General features: G+C 35.4%; 1 non-coding gene across 1 annotated transcript; it reads right to left on the reverse strand.

Moving 5' to 3' along the window:
• Positions 1–15,010: 15,010 nt before the first annotated feature.
• TRNAK-CUU (transfer RNA lysine (anticodon CUU)) lies at positions 15,011–15,083 on the reverse strand. Its single transcript has one exon. It is a non-coding gene; the product is annotated as a tRNA-Lys (tRNA).
• Between the last annotated feature and the right edge of the window lie 12,110 nt (positions 15,084–27,193).

The following is a 27,193-nucleotide window of genomic DNA, read 5'->3' on the forward strand; positions in this document are numbered from 1 at the left end:
AATGAACGGAAACCCAATAAATCAGTTAAATCACATAAATTGTGGATAGAGACAGGAGAGTACTGAAAAGAGTTATTTGTTGTCCCATAATGCATCACTGTATGCTAACCACGAGTTTAAGGCATCCACATTTTCCATACGGAACTCATCATGCCCAAAGAGTTCCCTAAATCCATCCATCGCACCATGCAAAGAGCTTTCATAGTTCATCGGTATTTGACGATGCCCTTTGATTGGAAAAATCTTGGTTCAAATCCCGTATAGGACGTCAAGAATTTTTATAAGGCTTTCATTGGACAGTTGGTTAGCCGTGTGATATGAAAGCGACAGAAACGTAGGCCAGTAATGAATTATAATAAAATTTAAATGAAGATTTTCATTTAAAATCTTCAAGAAATACTTCTTTAACCGATCACAAGATGGCGATGGGTAGTAAACATTCGTTTTGCATTGATTGGCCGAGTAGATAGCATTCCCACTCTTCAACTACTAGGCTATGGGTTGAAATCCCATTATGGATCACGTATATGTGCGTAACACCGCCACTACCTTGTTTATTGGAGGCTTGAAAAAAAGTTCCATGTTTGGTCTCTAAGAATAAGTATTTGTGGACTGTCGCGTATGATAGTTCGCCACTTGACCGACAAATGGCGCTGGATTTCGTGGACGGTCTTAAAATTTGAATTGTCTCGTGTGTGTTTCATTGGATGTATCGTGCTCCTACTAAACGATATCAGACAGTAACACATTAGCTTTACATCAAAGGTATTATAAGGTTTAGTAAGAGTTTATTTATTCGTCTTGAAAAAACATTTGATAAGATGAAAAGATAAATTTTTGAAAACTCAGGACTTCCGGAAAGTTGTCTTTTTAAAAACAATAACCATTTAGGGTTTCGAAACAGTTTAGGGTCTAAACTGTTTCGTAACCCTAAACGAAAATTTGGTTTAGTGTCACGAAAACTATCGCTATGGTAACAAGAAAATTTCTGGACATCATTGTAATTGTGGAGAAGGATGAAATATTTTACAATAATCCTAAAAGTTCTCAAAGACCTCCGTAAAATAATTAAAATTTGTTTAAAAATAATCTTAAATTTTAGTTACTTCATCCAGGTGTTTATCGCCTTTGGTATGATTGCCGTATCCTACATTAGGATAAACAGAAGAGTCTCCATAGAACAGTGAATAGAGAAAAACGTCTAAATACCCAGATTGAAACTTGATATTTAATACTTGATAATTAAAGTACTGCAGATAACTTGAAGTATCTGTAAATATTAAAATCGATTTTGCAGTTTATAATAACCTTAAAATAATGAAATCTTTCTATAAACATAAAGACATACATAAATAGACTTCGGCAGCAAGAGGATGGAAATCAATATTAGATTACTTTATACTAAATGAAAAGTCATCAAAGGTTTCTTTAGATGTTAGAGCCCACAGATGATATGAAACGAGTCTTTCAATAGAACAAAACAAAATAAAACAAAAAGACGAACAAAGATTAATAACAGCTGAAATGAAGTTTATGAGAAAAACTGCAAAGCATACCCTATTTGACCACAAAAGAAACGAAGAAATTATGAAAGAATTAAACCAGGAATCAGTAATAGAAAAATTAAAAAATATAAACATAAATGGATGGAACACACTGAAAGAATGAAAACAGAAAAAACTACCAAAACAAGCCTTTAAGTACAAGCCATTAGGAAGAAGAAAACCAGGACATCCTCTTAAAAGATTCAATGATGACTTCAAGGTCGAAACAGACCACTCTAGGCCTAAATCTTTGAAAAGTATGGTGATGATGACTTGCGACACATGAATGCAGTATATTTAGACATTTGTAATATTCAGACATCGTCTAGCTAGTATGCAAATAAGCTTAGTTATTTAATGAAAGATATATTTTTGACTACGTGTGTTTAGGAAATACCTTTCTCACGTAACTACATGACTGATATTTCTTATATTTGGTGCACCTCCTTATCTACCAGTCTACTGACTGGTAGATAAGGAGGTGCACCACATTCCCTCATTCTCTACTCATATGCCTATTTCATTAGCATAGGAAATCAAAATGAAGATAATCTAGGACCCCCAATAATGCGAGAAGAATTTGATAAAGCACTGTCCGAAATGAGTAAGGGAAAAAGTCCAGGTGTAGACAATATTCCTATGGAACTGCTACAAAATCTAGGTGATGAGACAAAAACCTTACTCTATCAATTAATAGCCCAAATCTATGATAGAGGAGAAATACCAAAGGAGTTTATGAAATCAGCCATAACACCAATACCAAAAAAGAAAAATGCAAACAAATGCAGCCAATTTAGAACAATAGCTTTAATCCCACATGTTAGCAAAATTCTGCTAAAAATTATTCAAAATAGAATTCATTCAAAAATAGATTGTCTATTGGATGAAGACCAATTTGGATTCAGAAAGAATAAAGGAACAAGAGAGGCAATACTCTGTTTAAGAACAATAATAGAGAGAAGATTAGACCTTAGTCAAAATACTTACATTTGCTTCCTTGATTTAGAGAAAGCGTTTAATCAAGTAAATCAGCAAATACTCCTAAATTGTCTAACTAATATCGGCATAGATTTGAGAGAGAAAAAAATAATTTATCAAATTTACAAAAATCAAAATGGACGGATTAAAATCAATAATAAGGAGAAAATAATAAATATAAGGAGAAAATAATAAATATAAGGAGTGGAGTAAGACAAGGATGTATACTTTCATCCCTTTTATTTAATTTACATATTGAAAAGGCCATTCAGGAAATTAAAGATAAAATAAATAGTGGCATAAGGATAAATGGTGAGCAAGTCGTGTATATAAGATTTGCTGATGACATAGCCCTTGTAGCAGAAAACAGAAGAACGTTAAAAACAATGCTAGAATTACTAAATAATAACCTTGAAAAATATAAAATGAAAATCAACACAGATAAGACTATAATCATTGTTACAGGCAAACTCCCTATCAATACAGAGCATATAGACATCAACGGGGAACAAATAAAGCAAGTGAAAAGCTTTAAATATTCTCTTCATCTTCTTTGAACCCAAGTAACTGCATCTAAGCACAGTATTCAATATGAGATCTTATCAAATAGCCTCCTTTTTCTTACAAGTTTTTCTTACAATATCATTAATAGTCTTTCTCTCGGCCTCACTTGGCTTGGCTCATGTTTAACTTCAGTGGTGACATGAGAATTGGTACTTTCAAAACCGATAGGGGGGGGGACATCATGTTGCTTCGCTGGTATTTTACATGAAAGTGTAAAATCGGACTATTTACATCTAAGGGATAAAAGTTTGAGAAGAATCACATTCAAACTTTTTTTTTTTTTTTTTGCTCAACGTAATCCAAAGAAATTTTTAGTACTTTGGAATACCCAAGTGCATTAAAATCTTTCCAGCAAATGCAATGTTATAGGTGCAATACATTCTTCAGCATAGGCTGATGGTAGAATCACTATAAATCGGTAGAATGCATAGGAATATTTTATAATAATAATAAGTATAATGATAACAATTTGACAATTTTATTACAAAGATCATTTTATAATAGTAATAATAATAATAATAATAATAATTTTTATTGATCAGCTTTCCTCCTTTTAGCTTTTTATGAAGCTTATTTGATGATGACACTGGTTAGATATTGTTTGTTGGTTTGATTTCTGTGCTGGACGTAAGTTGATGTGTGACACGCAGGGGCACCCCCCCACACACACACACACGATAATTTGGAATGTCATGACGCATCACTGAACTGGAAAGCCTGAACGCACATATTGTGTTTCATTAAGTTTGTAAGGTATGTAGAGTGCGTATTTATTGTTCATAGTATATCCTTAAAGCTCTTTTCAGGTTATTGTAGTTTGTAAGGTTCCTGTATTCAAAAGGCAGTTTATTTAAAATGTCTGGGATGTAGAAGCTTCGAGTGGCCTTTCCGTAGTGATTATTATATTTTTATGTGATATAATTAGTTCTCTGAGGTCTTGTTATACGGTATGTATTTTTGACTGTCCTAGTTGGCATCGAAATAATGTTTTAGCAAAGCTGCATAGTGACATAAATGTTTTGCTGTCAGTATTTTGTGTTCTGACATTGCAGTGTATATAGAGTCGATATTGTCTCTTTGTTCCCAAAAGATCAGCTTTATCATTTGGTACTGTAATGTTATTAATCTGTTTAGTTTGTAGTGTTCACAGTACACTACAAACTAAATATACGTTTATATTTAGTTTGTAGTGTATTACAAACTAACGTTGTTATAGCGTATCTTAGTATAGTTTGGCATAGTGCTTTGTATATTAGTGTTTTCAGGTGTGTAGGAACTATGTGTTTTAACCTGTAGAGTTTGCCAGTTGTTGTTTGGAGTTTGTTCTGTAGATGGTTTATGTGACTATTCCAGTTCATATCTGCATCGAAGTAAATTCCAAGGTATCGTATTGTTTCAATCTGAGTGATTGTAGTGGTTTTACTGTTCTGTATGTTTTTTATGTTGGAGAGTGGATGTTGGATGGTTATATATATATATATATATATATATATATATATATATATATATATATATATATATATATATATATATATATATATATATATATATATATATATATATATATATATATATATATATATTATCAACTATCCATCGACTCAACTAATTGAGTCAATAGATTTCTGAATATTATTAATTTTGTCTTGTCAGAATTTAGGTGTTTTTGTTGAGCCAATCAATGAGCAGATTTATGTCATGTTGCATAATTTGTTTGGGCTATGCTTGCATTATTATGGATGGATATTATAGCTTTATCATCTGCGTATTGGAAGATCTTGCCTTTGAGAAGTAGCTGGTTAATATCGCATATAAATGTTGAATAGAGTTGGGGGGGAGAACAGCTCCCTGTGCCACTCCATAGGTTTCTTTTATGGTTGGGAACCATAATGTCTCTTTTGCTTGTGGTCCAAGCGGACGATCACGTTTTGAGATTGGATGGATATTTCTCTGAAGTTCTTAGATGGAGTCTACAAAGTATTGGTTAAAGTCATTTGCTAATTATTGGATAGACAGCATCTTTCATGAAGTTGTGTTTTATGGTTTCAGAGGCAGTGGTATTGGGAGCACAGTCTAGCATCTCATTGATCAGATGCCAGGTTTGTTTCATATTATTTTCTGCGGAAGTTAATTTGTCTCTGTAGCAGTTTCTTTTTTCATTTCTTATTTGTGTTGTAAGGCAATTCCTTGTTATCTTATATTCGTTTTTTAAAACTGCGTTATTTGCATATCACTTTGTTTCCATAGGATAACTTTTTTGTGTATATCTAGGATTATGTTTTGCGTTATCCAGGGATTTTGGCTTGTTTTTCAACGAATTCTGACTTTCTTTACCTCTTTTTTATATATTTCATCCAGTGAACGTTTAATGTTGTTGTTGTATAAATAATCTATTGAATCTGGTAACGCCATGTGTTTCCAGCCGATTTTTCTTTATTTCGAGGTTGACTATTTCTTCGTCTATTATTGTTTTGTGTTGCTTTTCATATGCGGAGCATTACATGGATATTGTGTTAGTGTACTGGTTAACAGCCGTGAAGTAATAGTCTGTTACTTTGCACTTTATGACTGCTCCAGTGTAACTATTTTTACACATTTTACACAATAATAATAATAATAATAATAATAATAATAATAATAATAATAATAATAATAATAATACCGCCATGATCGAGTGGCCAAAATAATTCATTGGCATGTATGCAAAAATATGGCTTTCCTACTTTTGATAACTGGTGTCAGCATAAAATAGAGACAGTATTGGAAAACGAAACAAAAAATTCTCTGGGACTTTCGAATACAAACTGATCGGCATTTGGAACACAATAGACCTGACATCACAATTGTCGAACATCGACAGGTTTGGATTATTGGTATCACTGACCCAGTGATAACAACATTTTAATACTAACATTATTATTATTATTATTCACATAATTGATACACAGTCGAAACAAGATATCATTCAAACAACAATTTGACTGGTGATGGAGAACAATTCAGATTCTACCCAAGAATCTAAGAATAGTCCGTCAGGTAAAATATGGACTATTCTAAGTAATGCTGTTTTTTGTAGGTCCTATGGGGTCACTTCGTTGATGTTTAATTGCTGTAATAGTTGGATAGCTTCTTTGAAATTGCACCAAGTGCACCGATAACTATTGGAATGACTTTGGTGTGTTTAAACCACAGCCGACCAACTTCGATTGCCAGATCTCGATATTTAGTCATTTTTTCCACTTCTTTGTTGTTAATGTTGTTATCACTGGGTACTGCGATATCGATAATCCAAACCTGTCGATGTTCGACAATTATGATGTCAGGTCTATTGTGTTCCAAATAGCGATTAGTTTGTATTCTAAAGTCCAAGAGAATTTTTGCTGTTTCCTTTTCCAATACTGTCTCTATTTTATGCTGCCACTAGTTATCAGAAGTAGGAAAGCCATATTTTTGCATACATGCCAATGAATTATTTTGGCCACTTGATCATGGCGGTATTTATAGTCAGTTTGAGCTATTTTGCTGCAGGCACTGATGAGATGTTCTACATTCTACAGCTTTGATTGTATTACTTTGTAATTCCTGTTCTTGAGCTGCTAGAATAAATCCTTCTGTTCCTTTTTTAATGTACCCATATTATAGCCATTGCCACGTCTTGTTCATGTTCATTTTGTCCTCAGTATTATTATTGTTATTATGATTACTTTATTCACATAATGGATACACAGTCAGAACAGTCCAATTACTAAATATCGAGATTTGGCAATCGAAGTTGGCTCGCTGTGGCTTAAACACACCAAAGTCATCCTGACCCCACATGATGTACAAAAAAACGGCATAACTTGGAACAGTCAATATTTCAATAGTATTTTCAAGAACAGTCAATAGTATTTTGACTGTTCTTGGAAGAAGAACAGTCAAAACAGTCAAAACAATTCAAAATGGAATAATTTAATAAGATCAAAAACGATTTACATCAAAATAAAATATTAAGTATTCGCTAATGTTAAACTTGAAAAACTTCAAAGACAAAAGAGTCAAGTTGAAAAAGAAAGGTAAAAAAAAACAGGAGAAATATGCAACTGGAGAAATATTTACGAACGTAGCAGGACATCTAATCATCATACTTAGATCTATCTGTTAGCACCAGAAGTTCGGCTGACTACTAGTGAACAAAAATTAAGGGGGGGGGGGGGGAGAAGATCTTAAAATACATCAATGAAGTAGAAGAACAAAGACTGCTACTTAAGCATACCCGAAGAAAAGAACTTACCAAATTATTACTGGATATAAATTCAATAATTAAAATCATTCCATCTACGACCATAAAAGAAACCAATCAACTAATGTAGAGTGCTGCAGCCGTAATGGCAAAATGATTAGGATTATGAAATAAAGAAGGCTCGTGGGGAAGAAAAAACGGAACATCAACGAGGAAAACTCATCTAGAATTAAAAATCAATAAATTGCGATCTAATGTCAGCAATCTAAAAAACCCGAAAGTGGAAAAATTGAAGGATGACAAAGTGAAGAGTAGCTCACATAGTCGCGAAGCAAACGCTTCAGATGAATTAAAGCAAAGAATTATAACAATATCAAAGAAAATCACTGGCCATAAAAGTATGAAAGGAACCAAGACAGTTTGGAACTAACCAACAACACTAAAAGTGTAGAAATGTGGACGAAAAGTAAAAGAATTGAAATAAAAACCAATAACAAGGAGATAATGGCTTTTGAAAGGACCTGTGGGATAACCAGTCAGTCGACCAATAAGATATTTACTAAAGGAATATAAAATTCGCTAATGCCTCTTATTCTTCAAAGAGATTATGCGAGGCCATTTTAACCATAACTAACTGTTGAAGACTAGTGGAAAGCTAGCTCTATCCTTAACCAATCACAGTTAGCTGGCCCAGGAATATCAGTGAGATTAATTGGCATCTGGGAAGTGAGTGCTGTAAACAACTGTCGCCATCTGGTGGTCCCTAAACCTAATTATTATTGCCTGAAATAGTGCGAGTCTACAGTCGATTTTGTTGAGTTTAAAGAATTAAAAATACAATTTTCCGGGATAAAAAATATTTGCCAATGCAGGAGATCAACAACTCGGAAATCGATTGAAAAATAACTTAGAAAAATTCCTCTGACCTTAAAATAGAATTGAACTGGGAAAGTCTGTCTTTGGCCGATCTAACGTACTAATATAAACTCCCTTTCCACAGAGCTACCTACATGTTTACCTACAATGTTGAAATTATTGACAGGAATGATTCATAGATGGCGTGGATTGATTATGAACACATTTGATTCTCTTCTACATAGATGAATAATGAAATTTTAGAAATTTATAGGATCAGTGAAAATATTACGACATTTTTAAAATCATGCAAACCTAATGGAAAATAAACTCATAAATAGGAAAATAATTAGGGCAAGTTAACATCAGGATAATCATATTTCAATCTTATCACTTCTACTTTTTATTGTAGCAACAGTGGTTTTAATACCAATTCTCAGCAAGAAACGTTTGAGATACTAAACGGCAAAATATGAATAAAATATGGCTATGAGTGAGTTGTCTTTATCTTAATAAAGGACCACACTCAAATAGAAGTAATTCAATTAAAAAATGGAAATATAATGAAAAAAAACGTTTAATGAAGAAAGGAGATTGAAAGAGATTGAGAGACGACAAGACTTAAATGACTCCAGAGCAGTTCTCATTTTGGTTTTCTTCTTGGTTTTTGCTGCACAAACCCTAAAACTGGTATCAATAAAACAAAGATTATAAAGATATGAAAACAGTAAGTATAAAACTCTACCACCTCCGTTTCAGACTGGTGAACTCAGCTTACCTAAAGGTGAGTGAACCGGTTTCATACGCGGTTGAGGATTTTCTTCCCGTAGACTCGAATTTTTCATCCCGCATACAAGCAGATCGGTCAAAGAACATACGCAGCTTACATACGAAGTATGCTTACAGACATAGGGCTAACCACCTCATCCTGGACTCATGATTACGAAATTCAAGGCTACCTTGGTTGGATATGGGCGTTAAGGGCCCGTCAAAGAAAGTTATGAGCCTTTTGTTACGAGCTGTTCGTTTTCTTTTAATTTTTTCATAAACAGTAATCCATTTAATTATATATAATAATATGCATATTCAATATCAGAACTGAGCACTTTATTATAATAATTTGAATCCTTTATTGAAACCCATGTTTCGATTTAGAATCTTGATATATTGATATATTAATAAATAATTTTAGTGGTCATATGACTAGCTAGTATCATACGATACTATTATTAGAAGCTGTTGAATATATGAACCACAAAGCCACAAATCATTTTTTTTATTTAAAAAAAATTACTTAACTTACTGTATATAATATATGTTAAGATCTGTTACCTTTGGCATTTAAAGGCATTGTGTGGGATGTATCATTGCTTACAGTAACTGAGGTCTACTGTTTGTCGAACAAGTGAATATTTTTATTATTTTACGAGATAAGATATATAAAACAAACAATTAATAATAATAATAATAATAATAATAATAATAATAATAATAATAATAATAATAATAATAATAATAATAATAATAAAGTCAATATTTCTTATTAATGAAAAACTTTTATTTTCAACTTCAATTTGCTCCCACACCTTTTGTGTTTTCGAAATATTTCTTTTGAAATTTGTTCATTAATAATATCAAGTAAGTCAGAGGTAATAGTGATGTTGCTTTCGTATGTTGTTTTCATGAGAGTTTTTTTTTTTTAATTAAGTCTTTTAATATTGATGGGCTTTGATGAACTGCCATTGAAATAAAAGACATTCTCGACATGAAAGGCTTCCACTCATATAAGAAAAAGATATTTTGGCCATCTAAGAGTCTGGAGGATGATTTGGAAACGAGTGTGATCAATCTCGTCCATCAGTGTGAGCAAAACAAAAGCTTCGCCAGCACTTCCACTTTTAACGTCTGCTGCCGATGTTGATCAAACTAAGCGAACCGATGACCACGAAAAAAGCAAAAGCACTTATTATACGCCCCCCCCCCCCTCTTACTCCAGGAAGTATTAAAAAGGCATTGCGAGTGACCTGGGATGAAAGGTTTTTTGCTCTTGTCCAAAGCAATCGATTAAAACTATCAGTGTAGACATTAGATTATCATGCATATTTGTTGATCGTCAATTTTCGAGCGCAAGAAAGAAAAAGGAAGGAATAGAAATGCAAGTGCTCAGATGTCACTTCTTGATGTTTAATTGTATCCCAAATGCCGGAAATGTCTTTCGATATTTGCTAACAAACAAATTCTGTATTCCGAGCAACCGTGAGAATGAAGTTTGGTTGTATTGTAAGCGTCAAGTATGATTTTAAAATTTCGATATAGAACGCATTTACGTTCATACATGAATCTGTGGTTTTAATAGTAATTATGAAATAAATAATAATAATAATAATAACAATAATAATGGATTATATATTTAAAGTAAGATTTCATTAATATAATATATAAATCAAATATAATTTTCGTATTTATTTTTAATTTGTTCAGACACCTTTTATTTTCTAGAAAATATAATATTAATATATCTATTTTCACATTTTTTTTCAAAACTTGATATTGAAAGTTTATTCTTTATTAATGGTTAGTAGATTGTAATTTCTTCGGTTTAATAGAAATTTCTATTACGAAAATACAATAAGAGGACTCATTTTTTTTATTATTCATTTTAATGGGGTATGTTCATGTGATATGCCAAATATACGCAAAGTTGTTAGACCTAAACTTTAGTGCATTTCCGAGCCCGTGTTCCAGTCCTTACTAAACACTTTCCTGATGTGTGTGTGTTGCGCATCGTTCATATCTGTCACGACAACGTCTCACAGAATCTAATTTTTCGTAACGGAAGTGCGATGCTAACATTAGCCCATAGGTGTCAGCACCGTACAAACAGTTTCGTACACGCAAGGAAGAGCTAAAGCCACGAAGCACGTGCCAGGATAAAACGGAAACGCACTGCCTGCCATCTTCCTCCACCCGCCGTCTTCAAAATAACACATCCGGGAACTTGGACTTGGTACGTTATGTGGACGTCCTTGCTTTTCCTCGTTCTTCAATGCCACCCCTAAAGCATCCCCTTTTTTTTCCCCCATCACTCTCTCCCAGTTCCAGCAGTTAGGTGAGGGGGGGGGGGAAGAGAAAGAGAGGCGCGAGCGGTCGCCAATCGATTTTTTTTTTCCATAACTAGGCTAAGGATTAGGCAGCCTGCACGTGAGGGACGTTTGCGATCAATAGACTCCCTCTCAGGATGGCAATGATATGCAGCCAACCGAGACAGTCAGGGAGGACCAGCCACGGAGAAAAAAAAAAAAAAAAACACTTCCAGTGCACCCCTATGTTACTAGAGTCAGGAATTAACAGGGGGGAGGGGCATCACTGGGGGAACTTATCTCCGGTCCAGAGGGATGATGACGAGCTCCAGGATGTTGTGAATGATGTGGATCGGAGAACAGTTAAAAACAAAGAACCAGTAGATAGGGTGGGGGTGGAGTAAAAATGAGGGTCAGGGTTGACTTGGTGGAGGAAAAAAAAAAACAAAAAAGTCAGTTACTCCAGTCCCCACTCTTCAGTAATGTGCAGAGCGTTATTCATGTGTTATACGCGATCATTCGAAACAGACGTCATTTATTTTTTTATTTGAAAACTAGAAGTTTCTATAGAAAAAGTTGGTATGCGTTAAACTATTTCAAAATAATTTAAATTATTGAAATTTTAATGTATATATATTTTAAAAATATTCAGTTTATTCCGACACCAGTTATTCTAAATAATTTTGAATTTTAAAAGAAAAGTATTTTAAATAAAATCGTTTTGGTCAAGAGATGCGGTGATTGATTCATTCCATTCAATCCAATACCCTTGGAGGGTAATGGATGGCAATGCTGTAGCCAATGAAGTTCTAACTGAGGCTCGGCTATTGCTGTTACCCTCCTGCCATGATCAGAGCTTTAATAGCTCAATAACACCTTATCCCTACACTGTCCTCTACAGATAACGGGGAAAATGAAAAGCATTATTGCTTCGCCCCTTTAAGCCAGTCCTTATATAAGGACTATAAAGTCGTTTTAGTTGGTTAAATGATTTAATCTAATTTGAATTATTTAATCTAAATGTAAAGAATTCTTTATTCTCATTAATATTACTGTCTAAATATAAATATAAAAGCTTTATTTAATTCGTAAACTGATTTTTGAAGTTCATCTTCATTGTCTTGTAATATAATCTGATCATCAGCACACGGCATTGCATTTATAACAGTTCTTCTGGTTAACTGGATACCTTGTTTTATTGTTGTTTTCCATATTTTAATCTGATCAACATATATTGAATTGAATACAGTTGGAGGTAAGCTACATCCCTGTCTAACACCTTGATTTATTTCAATTTCTTCTGTTAATTTATTACTTAGCTGTATTTTTCTATCTTTATATAAACTTTGTATAGCTTGTATCAAATATAATGGATATCCCTATTTTTTTTTTTCATTATTTTCCATAGTTTTCCTCTGTGTATTTTATCAAAAGCTTTCTCGTAATCTATAAAGGCCACATGCCTCTCTAAATTAAATTGTCGTTTTTTTTTTTTTTTTTTCAATAATTTGTTTTAACACATAAATATTGTCTATACATGATCTTCCATGTCTAAAATCATTTTATTCTTCGGAGAGTAGATTGTTTTGCAATCTTTCTATCTTTTATTCAGGATTTTACTGTAAATTTTGTAATCTGTATTTAATAAACTTATTTCTCTGTAATTGCCACAATTATCTGTTCTCCTTTCCGAAATGTAAATATAACCTTAGCTTCTGGTGGAACCTCACATTTCCTTCAATAATTATTGATTTTTTATTATTTTTTTGACGCCTTTATTGCTGCTTTTAGTTCTTTCAATCTGATTGGTTCTGTATCATTACTGATTTCTTTAATATTCATTCTCTCTCTCTATCTATCTTTCTGTCTCTCTTTCTTCACTGTTTAATTTCCTTAACATGTGTAGGCGATGTCTTTTTTTCCCCAATGTATATCTTCTATTTTATTAGTAAAATGTCCCAAGAATCTTCGTTAGCTTTCTATACTAGAGTTTCAGCCATTTTTCTTTTGTTGTTGTTGCATATTTCTTCTGTTTCCTTTGTATGTTTTTGCAGGAATGATTTATATGCCATTTGTTTTTCTTTTATAGCATTTTCTATATGCGCAATTTCTATTTTCACATATTTTCTATATATTTCTATTTTCAATTTCTATAAGTTTTAATGTTTTCTTTTTAATATTTTATTTTTATTCCAAGTACTTCAGACGCTGCTTTATCAATTATCTGTATTAAAGTTTTCCATTTTCTTCTATATCTTCCTTGATTTTATAATTGATAATAATAATATATAATATTAGAGGTCTTGTTTCTCTGCCATTTCAAGTATATTTATTTATATTGTTTTCTGAAAAAAAAAAAAAGTATAAGTTATGTTAAAATTATTGGAATTATTCATGAAAATTGCTATTAATATATAGTCATTTTTTATTAGATTTATTTAACTATTTTTGTAGTTCCTCATTGTTTAGAGTCCTCTTTTCCATCTTCTTCAGGGGGTATATACCCCCTATGATATTTAAGTAGCTTCTACACGTATTTTATAACTGTTATAATTCGATCATTTACAAAATTGTACTTTTGTTACATTTTTTCATCTATTATAGATTAAAATGCCCATAGCATTATATGAAGTGTGACTATTGTGCCCAGGTCTGGTCTCTTGGTTTCTTTTACGATTCTGATACAGTGGAGAGAATGCAAAGGAGAGTGTCAAAAATGATATCAGAATTATGGAATACTGATTATGAAGACAGATTGAGAATTTATAGACTGCAGACATTAGCAAACAGGAGAAAGAAGGTGATATGATTGAGTCTTACAAACTTGTGAAAGGGTCATACAAGAAGATTTCAAGTGATGGAATTTTTCATTTTATGGAGGGTGAGATAGACAACAGGGTATCCTTGGAAACTGAGAATGAATGCCGGCAAGAAGTGTGAGATCTACATTTTTCTCTCATAGAGTGGTGCGTGATTGGAATGAATTTCCACTGGATGTTGTGTGTGTGAATGAAATCAAGAACAAGTATGACAGCTAGTGCATGTAGTATGTGGCCTCCCTCGATGAGTCCCTGACTCTCTGGAGGTTTATCTTAATAATAATGATAATATAACAGTAAAACCATCTATATCTTTTGTTTCCTTTAATTTTTACCTTTATCCTTTCAAATTGGTCATTTTCCATTGGGGGTTTTGCCTTACGTAAAACCCCCCAATCCGGAGAACCAGGGGTATCTCTCTTAGTCTGACACCTACTTCAATACCTGTCCAGCTAGGGAGACCCTACCAGTTGCTTAGCTACCACTGGCTCTTGAGGTCACTGGTGCACGCAAACCTATTGCAATATAAGCAATATCTCCTATTTTAAAACCTAATCTATGCCAAATTGATGCGTTTGGCTCCAGAACAAAGTCCCGATTTTATATGAGTCACCTCCTACAATACTAATATTGTGATTTGTGTCTAAGTTTCTGCAACAAAAAACTACGTAGACGCTGAAATGCAAAGAAATAATTTAATGGCTAAAATTAATTGTGTATTTCGCTACTGGACTTCGACATGAATCATAGCGACAGCTACGGAAATGAAAATATTAACACAATTCAGAAATTTTTCTTGTAGGGAACAGAAAGACATCACAATCAGAATTTTATCAAATATATTAAAATAAAATAATAGAAAAACAGTAATTGAATATTTAATAACGGAACTTGGAATAGCCTGAAATGTTTAACTCATCGGGAGGTAGAGGGAAAATAAAAAATAAACGCCCAACGTGGGGCTCGAACCCACGACCCCGAGATTAAGAGTCTCGTGCTCTACCGACTGAGCTAGCCGGGCTATATTTCGTTATAGCAATAACAAGTTAATACATAATTGTAAACATACAGTATATACATCATATGTTTACATATTCTTTACACTCCTTAAGGGTATTACCATTTGTTAAGTAGTTCGTTTTGCGAATTTATTTCTCATAGTCATTAACAGTGAATAGTTACATGACATTACATTATTAAATATATTGTAGTAAAATAAACACATCATAAGTAGATCTATACATCAAGTATTTACATATATTTTAATTTCGTTAGGGGTATTACTATTTGTTAATAGTAATTCATTGCGTAAAATTACTTCTCATATTCTATAACAGTGAACAGCTACATAACCCTTCATGATCAGTTTCCTTAAAGTTTTATGTTATTATATATCTAAAGTTCTTAGATATATAATAACATCTCGTTCTCGTTCATCGCCGATCTCGTTCCAGATACATTTAGTATCTGGAACGAGATCGGCTTCGTCTAAGAAGGTTTGTATGGACAAACAAAACAGAATCTTGCAGCAATGGACCGAAGCATTTAATGAAGGCTGTTTTAACCCTTATTTAACCCAGGGAATTTAAGCGGATTTTTTGACGTCACCTCAAAAACCTTGAATTCAAGGTTTTTGAGGTGACGTCATGTTGTTGGGCATGTTCTGTTGGTATGGAACAGACTCTCTGATATTGCTGGAAGTTTGGGTGTCCTCCAGGGAATATCTGAACATTGTTGCCGATCAAGTCCATCCTGCAATGTTGACTTTTTATGCAGCAGATGACAGTTGTTTCAGGGACGGCAATGCTACGGTCCATCGTGCAAGAATTGTTCAGCAGTAGCTCAACGAGCATGACAGCAACTTCCACCATCTTCTCTGGCCACCACAAAGCCCGGATCTGAACTCCACTGAGAATGTAATGGACATTAGAAAAACAGATCTGGGAGTAAAGTCCTCTTTTGTCAAAATCTAATCCAGTTAAAGAATTGTCTGGTGGACACCTGATATGGTGTAGACACAGATGCAATCCAATGCCTTGTGGAATCTATGCCAAACCGCATCTGTGCTGTAATTCGGGCTAAAGGTGGTTCCAAGATGATACTAAATAAACGTTTATAATTCAGTGGTCGGCTTGTGTATTTATCCTCCACCCTTTAAAACTAAATTCTGGATTCTCCCAGAACGGATTTCATTATATATTTTTTAATGATTTTTTATATATTTATCAGTACTCAGCAAAAAAAAAAAGCTTTATTTATAAATATTTGCGAGAAATTCTTTATTTAACAATGCAGCTGATGTTTTTATACGTCTCCTATAATACAAATATATGTACTCTCTTCCCGACGCCTTCAAAATCACTGGTAACCATGAGCTCAGCTATCGTTGACGAGTAAGAGTGGAGATGGTTGCCTAGCGATTTCCAAAAGTTGATTAGGGCTAAAAGAGCTCTGACTACTCCCTTTCAGAAATAAAAATGAGGTTGACGATTTTTTATTTATATAAATCAAAGAAATGTTTTTAAAAAACTTCATAAAGCTTTTCTCAATTTTCACTTCTAATGTCGTTCTTGCTGAAACAGGAATTTTTTTATTGGTTAGTAAAAAGCTTCCCTGAGGATCTTGCTATCCACTTTGGGAACAATAGGGAGAGGCGAAAACAGATAATGGAATAAGATACAGTAATGGTGCACAGTCTCCCAGGAATGAACACTCCACCTGGGTTCGAATCCCTACCAAACAACAATGAAAATCCGACCACTAGCCTCACTTTCTTCCTGATTAAAATATAGAAACGCCAAAGGCCTGTCGAGGGCATCTGTGTGAAATTTATTTGAGAAAATAGTGAGAACTAATCATTGGCCTCTTATCTTTGAATATAAAATAGAATTATTCATGTCAAGAGGCTATTATCCACCAGAGGTCGCTTCCACCGCACTCGCCAATGTACAATGCCACGCGATCAATCTGTTGATGTCTGTGAACAATCTCCGATGTCATTTAAATTCCTAAAACGCTACGTCATGTTGAGGGGGGGGGGGGATTGGAAGATACTAAAGTTCACTAAGATACCTCTCGTAGTAGCGATGGATGATGTCCTCCCCTCTTAGGTTTGTCAGGGTCGCCATTCAGACGACACACGCACCAACACTTCATCTTTTATCGTCTGGCCGTGTTTTATTGCGTTTCTTCGTAGCATGTGACCTTCCTGTAACCCCTTCTCGTCCCCTTTCCCTCTCCGCCATTATCTTCGGATGGAGAGGTCATCAGTTAATTTGGCAGAGACGCCACTTGACGAATGGTAGCTGAGAAAAGTTCCAACAGGCCGGTGACGGTTCGCTTCTCGCACCACTTTTATTTCCTGTCAGGACCGCGTGTTACACTCAACTCCGACGGTAATTTGTGACTGTCGTAGACTCGCGCCTTCTCTCATCACCAGGGACAGATTTATGATTGGAATTATGACGACACATAATTCCGGAAGCCAGCCTGACTTCGGAGGTCGCCGAAGAGTACACTTGACTAATTACAAATAATAAATATCTGGCTACGTCAAGCCAAAGCGTGGACTTCCATAAGACACCAAGCGATCCCTTATGACTATGAGGGTGGAGGGAACGCTAAAGGGGTGGGGGGGGCGGACTTGTTCACTTCTCACCCATCACTTAAATCTAATGTTGGTTTGCTATGAGTTTAACACGTTGGATAGCGTCTACAATTTCTTTTCTCTGAGGTTTCGGGGATTGTTGATCCCTCATTAAGGGGTTAGGAAGTACCCTTTAAACAACTCAAGAAATGAAAGGTCCATAGGCTTCGATGACAAACTGCTGTCGGACGTGGAGCATATGAACACTTCAAATATCAGCCAATATTAGATATTCCGTGCTCACCAACTACTTACCGCAGTTAAATCTACCATTTCCATTATCCAACCCAGTCCGAATCCAAGATTTTCATTCTAGAATTACTCATGAGATATCTTCGTATATCCATAAATAAATTCTATTTCTCTAGGTGCCTGAAAGTCAAATTAGATGCGTTTATCTAACCTGACTAATAATCTAACTTGTATATTATCATGTTCGTTAATGAGGATACCGTGCTAGGTTGATATTTTTAGGAATGTCACACACGAAAGGTTGTTATAAACCTATAGTACACTTTAATATCGTGGTTGGGCTAATGGTCCTCGATGAGTCTGGACTCCTTGCAGGGGTCACGAAATAATAATCCGGAACCTTTGCTTTAGAGACCAAGGGGGGAGGCAGGGGAAGCCACATCTGATTTCCAATAATAGGCTGGTAGTATCAGTGTCGGATTAAACCTTGTGGAGGTCCCTAGGCAGTGGAAATCTCGGGTGTGCAAGTCGGCCGCTAGATGGAGATGACCATCACTACTGTATATTATACGTACGTAGGTTGCACCGAAATGTTTTTTACTAGCTGACAGAAAATGAGCTTTTAAGAGAGAAACCGCGTTGTGAACCTGATGTCTATGGTTTATGGACTTTAAGTTGTTAATGGTTACTACATTAATACAGTATTTTCTCTATAGACTCCTTAATGTAAAATTTTCGTTTCTTTCGGTTGATTCTTTTTTTTTTCTATCTTTTGGAAACAATTTAAGAAAGCTTGATTGTAATTTTCTTTCAAATCAAATTAATATTATTTTGATTCGATATCGCGGATCCCAGAGCCCTACTCGGCCTATTTGGTAATCTGGCATTAGGTAGTCTCACACTGGATGGTGAAAATCATCAACCACCTAAATACATTCATGATCATTCAATCCAGCTGGTTGGCTAAATAGAAGAGGTTTAGATCATGAGGTGCACAAACACCCGCTTCTTTGTTTGATTTAGCAATCGCTTTGAGCGCATGCGCAGATAGTAACCTTCTGAGTGTAAGGAGAGTCTCTGGCTTGCTGTATTTAAAGCGTCTGATTGTGGGTGTGCTTGAAAGAGAAGGAAGTGGTGCATCCCCCCCCCCCCTCCGTAACATTCTTCTCATCTATCACTCTAGAGCAGGGAGGTCTTCTTCTAGCTCACGCACCTACAACCAAAGGGAGGAGAGCAAAAACGAAGGGGGGGGAATCATTTTTCAAAGACCCCACCGACTTTCTCGTGTGTCGGACGCGTGCCTACTTCTTCCGTGAGGGATGTCTCACTGTGCGTGACACTTACGTATGCACTACAGATGACGGATGGGCTCCAAAAACTCACCGAAGAAATCTTAAAACGAGGTTAAATACCGAGAGGCCAGCGGAGGTCAAAAGATAGACACTTGCATGAAAGACGAGGTTTGCACCGAAGACGGACCGTAACCTGTGAGTTCATGGGAGTGGTTTTCTGAGGTTTACAATGTCCATCTCACCCTTTCTTACCTAAAACAGGTACTTTATTCGTGGAAATGAGTGTTGATGTGATAATGGGATAAAAAAAAGGATTGAATCATATAGAAATAAATAGGCTATATATATAGGCAAGAGAGAGAGACGAAATAATAAAGAGAGATAGCAAAAGAAACAGAAAAATAATGGAAGAGCAAGACAGATAGAGAGAGAGAGAGAGAGACAGAGAGAGTCAACAATGAGATGTCCGCTTGTTCCCGTTTTCTCCTTCTGAAATAGAAAGTCCTTATATCGTCTCGCGTCTTCAATTTATTTTCTTCTTTGCCCCCCCGAATGTCGTTTTGCATCAGAATTCAACCTTCGTATTGGCCCGAAGCGTTTCCCATTACTACGAAGCCAGCGAGGAGTTCGTGAACATCGTTAAGTCCAACGGTCGTTTGGTTTACTAAGCAGCTCAAGATTCGTGACCTCTGTCCGCCTAGTACTTATCTACAGTCTCCAGGGAAATTCACAACATCCCTTTCGGTCCACCATCTGGAGATGCAACTCTGAAACGGCGTTGACCTCAAAAAGCGACATACAGTTTAGTATTGTGTAGAGGTCATCACAGGAATGGGAATGAGAAACACTGCAATTAACAGTTATCTTTAAGAATACTTCAAAAGAGAGAGATGGGGGGGGGGGGGAGAGAGCGATGACTCGGCTCGTATTCTCCAGCTGTTTCTTCCATAAATATAGAAGTGTATCTTTCCTTGTGCTGCAGGATTTGCTGTTTGTACTCGATTAGCAAACATCTTTTGACTATTCCGCCGACGATTCACCTTCGTGGGACATTCATTAGATTAAGTTAGGGTTACTGAGTTTTTGTTGGAATGACCTTCGAAGTAACTAACACTATGAGGTTAATGTATTGTGTGTGTGTGTGTGTGTGCTCACTGCGTGTGTGTTCTCCAGAAAATTGGCATATTTTTCATCAGAAGTTTCCTCCAAGGGAAAATTCTTCCGCTTCCTAGCGACAGACAGGCTGTATGATCTCTAGTTGAAAATTATCACAACGAAGTTGGAGTTCTTGACGAAATTCGAAGGCAGGTTTTTTTCAGCGAATCTTTGATCGGAATCGATGCTCCAATCTTATATAAAGGTGGCAGGGTTGTTGTTCCTGCAATTTCTGGATCTTTAATTCTCAAAACGCACAGATCGGCTATAGAACACACGCAGTTGCAGACGTAATAACTTCAAGAAGATGATGTATTCAATTCGCTGAAAAGCAGTACATAAAATGAATATCTGTTCTTTGTCACATAAATAGATGTTCTCTTTTTAATAATATAAATGTTCTTATATATATAAATTTTGGACTGGAGGAGGAGAGAAAAATGCTAATTATCTTTCACGCTATTCTATCGATAACCATTAAAATAACTTGTTCAGTTTAATAACATTTAACTGAGAAACTTCAATAGACTTTTATGGCATGATTTTTAAATACAAAAAAAAGGATAAATATACAGAAAATATATGCGGATAAAACCAATTTAGTCCTAATTAAAAGAGTAGCAACCCCCAATAGATACCTAGGATAAATAGCTATAGGACAATTAAGTAACCAGTCTGAAGGAAGAACTGTTACATAAGTTGTACAGAGTATAGAATGTCTGTTGATGATCTGTAGAATCAGTTCTGTATTAATCTTATTCTATTTCTAGTTTTCTTTCTCTCTGTCTTTTCTTCTTTTTACTTCAGCAAAATGCAGCCTTTGTAACCAATGATCACGTATTTAGAGAAAGAGAACAGTTAAGTGAGCTGCCTATTTTTATTTTTAAAATTTGTTATCTTACTGAAAATTATAATAATAAAAAAAATTATAATACTGTAATATGAAATTACAAAACATCGTCTATTCTGTTATTATTTCATTCATAACAAAACCTCTTAAGTTCTTAAAAGAACTGGGAGATGGACTGAGTCCTTGACTTTTAATCCCGTCATCTGAATGAAGAAAATCTGTGTGGATGGAGTGTTATTGAGCTAAAAGCTCTAGTCATGGCTGGGTAACGGCAATAGCAGAGCCTCAGTTAAATTTCATTGGCTACAGCATTGTCATTCGTTACCCAGGAAGTCCTAAAAAGGACTTTTCTTCCTGATGTTATGGAAGAGCAGATTTATTATAATAAAACCTTTATAGTCCTTATAAGGACTGGCTTAAAGGGGCGAAGCAAGAATGCTTTTCATCTTCCCCGTTATCTGTAGAGGACAGTGTAGGGATAAGGTGTTATTGAGCTATTAAGGCTCTGATCATGGCCGGAGGGTAACGGCAATAGCCGATCCTCAGTTAGAATTTCATTGGCCACAGCATTGCCATATTTAAAGGTAAAGCCGTCTCTAAAAATTCGGACGATCCCTAGGCCACAAAATCGTGGGCGAAAGACCGTCCATCTCAGCGTTGGCTCCACTCAGTGATGGCCTTCCACCCACACACCACCACCGAGCAGAACCGCTCATATTCCGATTCCGAAGAAAAGCATTCACCGACAAAGCCCCTCATCGGGCCGTGCCAGAGAACAGTTTCTCCGGAGACTCAAATTGCTCACTTAAGGCAAAAACCTTAAGAGAGCGAACTCAAAACTCTCGAATCTCAACGCTCCAGGGGGGGGGGGTAACAGCAACCGCCGAACCTCAGTTAAACTTCATTGGTACAGCATTGCCATCCATTACCGACTGTTTAAGCAAAGGTGAACTCAAAAAAATTCGGACGATCTCTAGGCCACTCCATAGTGGGCGAAAAACCGTCCATATCTCAGGGTTGGTTCCACTCAGCGGCGGGCACCCCCACCACCACCGAGCAGAACCTCTCTTATTCCGAAGAAAAGCATTCACCGACAAAGCCCCTCACCGGGCCGTGCCGGAGAACACTTTCTCCGGAGACTCAAATTGCTCCCTTAAGGCAAAAACCTTAAGAGAGCGAACTCAAAGCTCTCGAATCTCAGCGCCCCAGGGGGTAACAGCAACAGCCGAACCTCAGTTAAACTTCATTGGTACAGCATTGTCACATTTAAAGGTAAAGCCGTCTCTAAAAATTCGGACGATCCCTAGGCCACTCAATCGTGGACGAAAGACCGCCCATCTCAGCGTTGGCCTTCCACCCACACGCCACCACCGAGCAGAACCGCTCATATTCCGAAGAAAAGCATTCACCGACAAAGCCCCTCAGCGGGCCATGCCGGAGAGCACCTTCCCCGGAGACTCAAATTGCTCCCTTAAGGCAAAAACCTTAAGAGAGCGTACTCATATAACTCTCGAATCTCAGCTCCCAAGTGTGTAACTGCAACAGCCGAACCTCAGTTAAACTTCATTGGTACAGCATTGCCCTCCAAGGATATTAATCACCACATCTCGCGATCGATTAGCCTCTTCTGTTAAAGTTAATAAATTAAAATTTATTTAAAAAAATAAAAGGTGTATTTCAATAACATAAAATATATTTAAGAATTTATTTAAATAAAATATTTCTAATACATTTTAATAAACTATTTATATATTTTTATATAGCATAATTATTTTTTCTTTTAAAAAACAACGAAAACTTCAGAATGATATACTGAAAGGAATTTAAAATAGCGATGCTAAGACCCAATCAGAATAATGGCAAGATTGCTTAACTAAATCCTAACAATCTTTATCTTTCTGTATCCATACGAAGTTTCCGTTTTCGTAAAGGTGGGGGGGGGGGTAGAAAAGGGGATTAAATTTTGTTGACGGGCTTGTCCTCCTTCCAGTAGTGATGAGGAACTCGAGTGTCGCCAGTCTCGCCATGACAACTACTGCCTTCTGGTGACAGCAAACAAATTAACTCGATTTGTTTCAATGGCCATAATTATATGCTCCGAGATATTTCATCCCATTTTATTAGACACGCGCAGAGTACAGTAATTGCGTTCCATGAATAACTGCTTACAATGCGTACAGATGGATAAAACATTGAGCCCCGTAAAAAGAGAGAAAGGGTAGCTTTTCAACTGCTTTCACTGCATGCTGTTTGGCGAAACATTTGGAAACGGAAAATATCCATCAAAAATATTCACCACAATAGCGCAGATCAAAAACTCGGATAAAAGCGACCCACTTTGCATAACGGGATTCATTTCCCACTTTTATTTAATACCAGCTCGGCTCGGATACATTTCTGTAATCCTTTAGTATAATTTAGCTCCTTTATCTACCGCCAGGGGGACACATCGGGCGCTAATCACTGCTTCATTTTCCTTTTGAAAGAATCCACAATGGCACGCTGCATACTTCTGTGCTTGCCCGCAAGACAAAGGGGACTTGGGAATCTGAGGTTCCGGCCAGCTGGGCGAAGGGTCCATTGAAGGAGGACTTTGCGAGGGAAGTTGAGAAAACCCCGACACAATAAGGAAGTGATTAAGCAACGCTATCAATCAATATGTAATGATAAAGTAAGGCAGCACAAATCTCAATGGGAAATCCTTATAAATAAGATGGCCACTCGCTGTATTTATATGTGAGATGATTGATTGTAGTTGAAGCCGTAAAAAAAAAAAAAAAAAAGGTAGCAAAAGAAGTACTGTTAAAAATTCCCCCTGCTCTACCGAGAAGTGCTGGCAGGTTGTTGCAATTATAATACTCGCACATTAAAGCATTTTTCTCGAAGAAATAAGCCTAATTTAGTATCCCGATGGGTGTCTTAAATGCACTTGAGTCTTTCCATTTTTCTTGCTTTTCTTTAAACCGTCAGTGCCTTGATCTTTTTAGATCCAGCTATCCTCATTAGTGTTTTGTCAGGAAATCACTATCCCAGGGGGCGTACCAGTATATTTGCTTTGTGAAAATTGCAAACGTACAAAACTTAGAAAGATAGCAGACGATAACTGCTACTGAAATTCACCAATGAAAACATTTCTTGATTTCGACATATTTCCTGGATTTTAGTTGCTTTTGTGTTTCGTAATGTTGATTATGAATAAAATAAAACCTGCAGATTATCAAAAAGAATTGAAATAGTTAGATTTGAAAGTTATATTTTATTTAAATTACGGTATGCAGTTTAGCAACGAAAGGTCGATCAGATTTGCCAATAGTGCGTTATCATTAGCTATACACACACTTAGAAGACGGAATTTCACATCATTGGTGAACGGAGGGTGAAAGAAACTGACACTCGCAGATTGATACACGAACAGGCACACGCACACACACGTGTGTGTGTGTGTGTGTGTGTGTGTGTGTGTGTGTGTGTGTGTGTGTGTGTGTGTGTGTGTGTGTGTGTGTGTGTGTGTGTGTGTGAGAGAGAGAGAGAGAGAGAGAGAGAGAGAGAGAGAACTAGTTTTATATGTGACTTCCACCCACCCACTCACCCACAAGTGGTTGTAAATCTATAGTGGGCGGGTGGTGTAACAATTGTTATACTTTTTTTTATATATTTCTTATTTATTTTTAACATAATCTGGAAACTATTTTAAAAACGAAACATGGAATTTTTTTTTTTTTTCTATTCACTTCAGCCTTCATTATTATGTCTGAAAAGTTGCAATCACACCAGGCGATAAAAGTCATCGTGCAGTGTAAAACAGAAAAACTGAAAGCGAAAGTCGGTGAAAAATAGACAGAATGAAAGAAAAACAAATAGACACACATATACACAGAGAGAAAAGACAGAGAGTGCGAATAAGGAAAGAGTTAATGAAGAGCGAAAATTAAGAAAGAAAGATGAAAAACAAAGACACATCGAAGAGGGAAGTTAATATTATGCAAGGACATCTAAAGCCACTAGCCAATCAGTTTGTTTCTCTTTTATTTATTTAATTTTTTTTTATTAATATGACTCGTAGTTGAATGGTTATATGTATGTGTGTGTGTATAGATAATGGTGGATTTTAAATAAATAATAGGATGTGATTTTGACAACTGCATACGGTGTGCTGTTTGAACATTACTGACTTGATAGAATAAATTCGTGTAAAAGTTATTTAGATTAATCTTAACACATTTTGTTGTAATTATCACTGATTAAAATGTTTGTAAGTTATGATGAAAAAGACTAACTACATACAAAGGAAAAGGAGTATCAGAAAGTTTGAAAAATGACTTTTTATTAAATATTTTATAAAGAAATATAGATTATGAAATTAATTTATATATTGAAATTCATTTATTTAAAAATTATAAAAATCAATTGAAATATTAAACGTTTCCTAAGTACACTTTTTTATTATTAATATGTCTTGTAATGAAGTAGTTTGTCACAGCGATCGTTAGTAGTAAATAAGTGATATTGCATGTAATGCAATACTATAGTAATATGTGTTTGGTTGTTACTTATTGTTCTATATCACAGATACGAAATCTGTCGACACTTCTGCGCATTGCAGAAGAAGGAGAATCCATTCTGATAATAGAGTAATCAATCCATCTTGTGGAATGAGTTGTTTTTTATCATTACGCGTCGGAAAATTTCCTTCTTTTTTAATGAGCATTGTAGTTTTTCAAGTGGTAAATATTTGCTTATACAAGCAAATATTTAGCACTTGAAAATTTGATGTATAAAACGCGTTATTTCGCGTGTTGGTGACATATACGTACATCGTCTTATTCCTTTCTCCCCTTCAATACGCATTGATTCTTCCTGGCACTATGCCAGCTAAGGATCTCTCAACTGTGGACGTACTATATCTATAATCATTTATACTCATCCAGACTTTTTTTTTTTTTTTTTTTGAGTAGCAGGGGACTAGATATGTGAATTACATAAATATATATTCGATGATTTTGAAATTATTATTACCGTGTTTTGTTTTGTTTCTGCTGTTTTTTTCTGTTATAAAATGTATAGTTACTGTCCGACCACAGATCCGAAACCCTAGTCTGGCAACTTGCCAAGAAGAGTCAATTCATGTTGAAGGGGGTAAGGGGAAAGAAACGCGAAAAATCACGTGATATAAGTGAAAATTTCCAACTGTTATACAAACAAAATAGTTACTACTTTAAAATCTACAATGTTCATTAAAAAAAAAAAAGTTAATTTTCCGACGTGTAATAATAAACCACTCATCCCACAAGACGGAACTGATTGCCCTATTATCGGAATGGATTCTCCTTCTTCTGACATGCGCAGAAGTGTCGAAGGGTCTCGTATCTGTGGGCGTACAGTATAGTATTTTGAAATTGTGGTAAATACAAAATTTAATTTTGACTTTAAATTTTGCTGAAATCATGATTATCAAGTTCCACAACACAGTTGCTTTATATTTTGACAGTAAAAAAAGTTCTTTTTTTGTCGACACTTGTTAGTTACTACCATCGAAACGCTAATATGGATAGAGAATAGTTCACAGTTTGTGCGTAGACGAGTCAACAAGCGACACCAAATATGTCTTAAACATCCGTAGAATCCTTCATTTAGAAGCATTTGTGTGCGCGAAGAATTAATGACACTAAAATAAAAATTTCACAATAAATAAATAAAATAAAAAAAACTCTGTTGCTTAAAGATTTAATAATCATGGATTTAGAAAATGAAAATGTTAAAAAACCTGCAGTCTCCGGGCAAGACATGCAAAAGCGGAAATCTTGGACTGGTGTAACTCAACTTGTTACACCTGTCCTCTGCGGTTGCTTTCTGAATAATACACAAACTTCAGTGAGCATCTCATTGTAATTAATTGCAATGTTTACTTTACAATGTAGCTGATACATTTGGATTTACTTATGTTTCTGAATGTCCAACCGTGCTTTCCACCAATTCACAAAGGTCCAATTCCCCCC

The sequence above is a fragment of the Typopeltis vanoorti genome, chromosome 18 (assembly GCF_054136105.1).
Source record: "Typopeltis vanoorti isolate ZY-2024b chromosome 18, IOZ_Tvanoo_1.0, whole genome shotgun sequence".
NCBI lineage: Eukaryota > Metazoa > Arthropoda > Arachnida > Uropygi > Thelyphonidae > Typopeltis > Typopeltis vanoorti.